Here is a 5638-nt window from a genome sequence, read left to right as displayed (position 1 = left end):
CGTACCAGTGCGAGCGTCGACACGCCGCGGTGGGATCTGTGGACGGCGCGTCGGACTAGCGACGGGTCCGGGCTCAAAGGGAGCAGCGGTGCGAGCGCGCTCTGTCCTCGAAGCTGCCCACGCTTTGACCGAGTCGGCTCACCACGTCGAATCGCACCGATCAGAAACAAGCGGATCGTTCGAGCTCGTCGGGTTCTGTGATACCACGATGATGCCCGCGATGCTCAGCGAGCCAACGACTCACGGATCTCGACCCTTTCGTAGTCCACGGTAACGGTGACCGACCTGGCCCTCGAAGTGGCGGACATCTTCGTCATCGGCTTTACGCAGGTTTGATTCCAGAAGCTCGGCGACGGAGCGTGAAGGAGGGCGTCTTAAGCTCGCCTTTTGCATCGTACCTGTTGTTTCGGCAGGCGAAATCCAGGACAAGGTTGTCTTGGAAGGGTGCGCGCATCGGGCTGCTGAGGTCCGCGGCACGTGTGGCACGGGCTGGGGTGTCCAGGCTCCAAGGTCTAGGGAAGAAGGATACGAACGGTATCAGATTGCCGCATCGCCTTGTGTCGACTTGTCGGCGAGGCGGTTGTCAGGTAGACGGGAAGAAAGCCCTTCAAGGCGACGGACAGGGCGGGAGAGCGAGGCCCAACGCGGCATTCATCGAGACCGTACCGCCACAGCCCAGGCTTGGTCGAGAGGGTGCACGTTGGCGCCCACGGGCCAACGGGTCCAAACCCACGCAACCGATTCTGATCACCTGGCGCGTGATCTTTATCTACGGGCCGTGACCATGCTGGTGTCCCGAAGCGTGCGTTGTCGCGTTGTCGTCCCTTTGGGCATGATCCGCGCGTTGCCAGGTCAGGCCTCGGTCGACTTGTCCCGCAAGCGCGTCCAGGCCTCGTCGTGGCGGATTTTCGCTCGTCTTTCGACGCCACGAAGATTCATGGTACGGGATGTGGCTGAGGAAGCTCCCGCTGATGCTGCGGCAGCATGCCGATGGATGGCCGGCGTCTTGGCATGCCGAAGCAAGAGGTACCAGTAGTGGTACGTACGAAGGTTCCGCGGAAGCTTCCGAAGGCCGACGCCGGGTCCGCCGCGCACCGGACCGGGCATCTGTCTAAGTTTAGGTATCCACTCGCCGTACCGTCGGAACGGACATGCTTGGCCGATGTGGAATGCAGCAACAGGTGACGGTAGGAACAAGAACAAAGATGAGTGATGACAAAAGGGACACTGACGTCTACTGCAACCACCAAGTGTCACTGGACTGGACTGACCAAAGGCTTGGCCGTCGAGCCTTTACGGTAGGTGGGCAATGATGATGGAGGTGGGCGACGAGGCTCGCAACCGTATGGCAGACGAGTCCATGGTCTAAGGCCATGACGAAACACAGGGCACCGGTCACAGCGCCGGTCAAATTCTCTTCATGCGGATGCCGTACCATGAATGGGACGGTGACCAGGCCTCGACTGAACCCACCTCGCCGCCTCTGCCGTACGGTGAAGCGGTGTGCAAGGGACATACAGTTGTCGGGACTAAGTCAGAGCTATCCTGGCGGCTTTTGGCTGGCCTGACAAAGGGGGCGGCGAGGTGGACCCAACAACGCTACGGTGGCAAGGTTTCCATGACGAGTCGAGTACGATGGCGGTACAGCATCAAGCGCAGGCTCGGCCTGCAAACGTAGGAACAAACCTGCACGGTGCCTAGATATGTATACATACATCTGTTCGGTCACCAGGAACTGACAACAGACCGGTGCGACGTCAAATCCCTCCGGCCATTGTGAGCTCGGAGCGCCTCGCAGGCCAGGCCAGTAAGGTCGCCGAGCGCGCGGCCTGCCAAGGCAGAACACGCTGCTGGCGTCGCGGAACCTTTGTCTTCGAACGACGTCAGCTATGTACTTGTTCCAGACGGTTCTGGGGGTGTATGCCTCTAGGGATGTTCTGCGCCGAGGCGGCATCACAGTAATGAAGAGACCGCCTGCGGTCAGGCTGGCTGAAAGGGATGACCAGGCAGGTCTGTCCAGGCGGCTCGGCCTCTTGCACCTTTCAAGACAAAGTGGCGCCGCCCTCAGCTCGCGCGAGCGCCATTTTGTAAAAGAGCGGACTGGCTGTACATACGTACATAGATAGCACTGTCAGTCGGTGTTGTTCGATCGGCCGACTCTCTCACGCTACTTCTTTCTCCTTTGAAAGGATGGAAGTCGAAGGTCGGAGGGGCCTACTTCATGGAATGGGGACGACAACCCCGCCGCACCAACCAAATCGCAGGTGATTCGATTGGCCCGATCTGCCTCCTATTGCAATCAGCTCCGTCTCCGACGAGATGAAGAACGAGGGGACAAAGCGGAGCCTGGTCGGAGAGCGTACCACATATGCGTGAAGAGAGAGCGTTACGGAGATCCAAAGGCAATAGCCCGATTCCAATTTCGCCACCCAAGACGCTGAGGAGCAAGTGTGGCGAATGCCCTCTGCGGCGACGTCGGGTTGGCCGCCATGCATAGAGGTTTGAGACGGTGGTCCAAGCAGCGCCGGTCTTCAAAGCCCCCGTTCGCGACAGCGGCGAAGATGTTGCATAGCAGTGGGGCCGGGCGAGCGAGCGCCGTCTGAAGCGGCCCAGACGGTGAATTGAAGTGATGGCCGCAGCAGGCTCCTGTCTGTAGCGTCTCCGCTGGCGGTCCGATGGAGAAAGCGGTGTCTTCTTCCGCCATGATCAAGTCCGCCGAAGGAGAGAAGGGAAGCAGACTTTTGGCAGGCGGGCAAACGCCATTGTGGCGGTCGAGGAAGCGCCTGGCCAAAGAAGCTCAGGCGTGCTTCTCTGATCTTACGATCTGTCCAGGGGTGGCGGGCTTCCGGTTCGATGCGTCGCAGCACGAGTGTCAGACAAACCTGAGGTGCTGGCCATTTGCGGAAGGAGAGCAGACAGACGGAGGCCGTTGTTGATCCAAGAAGCCACCTGCCTCTTAGACTCCTCCTTAGATTGCTCCATACTGTGGCACCGGAGGTTGCGGACCATGAAAGGGCCAAGCTGGTTCCAAGGACGGACCCGAGGGAGCTATGAAAGTGCGTACATAGGTATCAAGACCAGATTGAGGTCCATGTCGTGACGGGCAGCGAGTTGGTGCTGTAGCGTCTTCGGCAGGCAAACACGGACGTGGCCTGGTGAGCAGGAACCGGTACGGTACCCATCTGCGTCCCTGGCCTGCTTGTCGAGCCGCTCCGCGGAGCGTGTCCGTACGGTGGCGTGGTATATGCTGCCCGTCATCACAAGAGTGGGTGTTGGGGAGGACGGTGCGCTAGTACTGCAACTAGGTATGTAACTTTAGGAACGGTAGGAGGTCGACGACGAGGACAATCCTATCGATACAGTACGGGGACCAGCCTGCCGGCAATTTGAGCCCCTGTTGCCTGCGCGCTTCTACAGAACGTCGGACCGGGCTTCTTTTCTTCTTCTTCTTCTTCGCAATTGCGCCCCAGCGCTGTTGCTGTACCATCATACACGCCGAGCACGTACTTGGTCCGACTGGGTGGCGATGACGGCGGCAACCTGCTGCAGCTGCGACGCTCCGCTGTGCAGAGCCCCTGCCTCGAGCGGCTATGCCTACATACATACGTACGAGGACACTCGTCTGCGCAAACAGGCACCACTGTTCCTAAGTACCCCTCAAGCATTCGTGGCGCAGGCAGGGGCCGGTGGCGACAAAGGGTTCATGACATCCGACGCCGTCGCTGTATACGTCGTCGGACGTTGGCGCTGTTGTTGGCCTTCGCGTTGCACAGCAGCAGCGCCGGCAGCCGTCGAAGCCGGCTTGGTTGCGTCGCGACGAGGCGTCACGGCCTGGCCTGGCCTGGCGTCGCCAGAGGTGGTTAGCGCAGCCGAATCGTGTCGAGCACTCGGTCTACCGGTAGCTCATTCTGCAACTTAACAGCGCAGAGGTTGCATGCCCTGCCTGGCCTGGCCATCTGGGTGGCGCGCCGAGGCCCGATTCGCCGTCCAGAGACGGCGATCTCTTGTGGCCCGACCGCAGACCTCTTCGCCCGCCGCCCACGCGCGTGCGTGCTGTTACAGTAGAAGGTCGACGACTTTCGAGCACCGCCGCCGGCGACGGCGACGACGTGACAGAAGCGTGGACAACGTGATTTTAAGATAGAACTCGGTTTCACGGCGGGCGGCAAGCTACAGTACGGCGTGGCAGGCCTAGGCGTAGATCCCTGCCCGCATCTTGGCTGAACCGCTGCCCGCCGCCGCTCGCCTGTCCCCGTCCCCGTGTCTGCAGAGGGGCTGCGCACCCACCAGGTTTTCCTTTTTCGAAACAGTCACACGGCTGCGGCAGCTGCTTGCGTGCGTCGCTGGCTGCACCGCGCTGCAACAAGAAGCAGCCCCAAGCTAGTCGCAACTCCGTCGCAACGCGCTCACGCACGCGGCGCCGAGTCGATGGCCACCGGTAGCGGGGAGCGGTCGCAGCACGCCCACCGCGCGCTCTGGGTCGCGTTGGATCGTCGCTCGGCCTGCCTAGCCAAGCCTGCCTGGCTCGGCCTGCCACTCCTAGCCTAGCCTAGCGCCACAAACATTCAGACGCATCCGTTGCCATCGAGAAGCAAGGGTGTGCCACCCGTACACCTGCTCGAGCTCAGCCAAGCCGTACATCGCGAGCGTTGAGCGTGCGCTGTGCGACCAACGGCACCTCTGCACGTCCGCCAAGCTTGCTTTGGACGACGACGAAGTTCCCCGCCCGGCCGCGCGCACAAACCAAACCTCGACCGCGCGCCCGTCGACGCCTTACCAAGTACCGTACCTGCGTGCGTGCATTGTGCAACAGAGTAGTGTCAAGAAGTCTCGCGCACTACCCCGCCCCTCCTTGAGGTCCGGGCCGAGACGAGGACTCGGTTCGAGCCATTCGCAGCTACCATACGCACACGGCCTCGCCCCGCTCGACCAAGCTTGCTTGCTGGCAGCAGTCGCCCGTTCGTAAGTGAGAAATCGATATCTGCAAAGTCGGGCCAGGCCCGGGGTCGGGTATACATACACACGTAGCGTACCAAGCTCAACACATCGATTGTCCTGTGGCACAAAGTTGGATTCTTGTTATGCCGAGGCTCTTTACGCTGTTCTGGTGGCCCTCGGTATCGCGAAGCGCAGCAGCAATCTAACCTTGCTTGCGATGCATGGGAGCGGCCCTATCCGATGGCTATGTATTTGTATATCGAGCCAGCGGTTCCCGTCTTCGGCCTCGCTACAGCAGGTGCAACGGAAGGTGGTGTGGGAGGACGGACGGACGAGGAAGGGTGCTCATCGTTACCACCTTAGCAAACGCACCATCGCATCGGAAGCGACATAGCGCAGCATGCTAAAAGGGTTGCGGCTCCGGATCGACCGGCACGGGTCGACTGCACCATGTATGTAGATTCAAGAATTGCAGGCAGGGATCCTGTTTGCCTGCTCTGCTCCGCAGCAGCATGCTGATGCGAAGCTTTGGCGTACAAACAGACGCCGTCGTCGTCTGCCTGCCTGGCTCTCGCCTCAGCCTGCCCAGCCTCGCCCCGCCTCCCCTTTCTCGACCTCGTCTCGAGATGTACTTGGCAGCCACAGCTTGTTCAGCCCGATCAAGCGCGCCCGACGGACCACCGTATTCATGCCACGCTGC

Source organism: Pseudozyma flocculosa, assembly GCF_000417875.1.
Source record: "Pseudozyma flocculosa PF-1 unplaced genomic scaffold scaffold00021, whole genome shotgun sequence".
NCBI lineage: Eukaryota > Fungi > Basidiomycota > Ustilaginomycetes > Ustilaginales > Ustilaginaceae > Pseudozyma > Pseudozyma flocculosa.
This window is presented reverse-complemented; position numbering follows the sequence as displayed.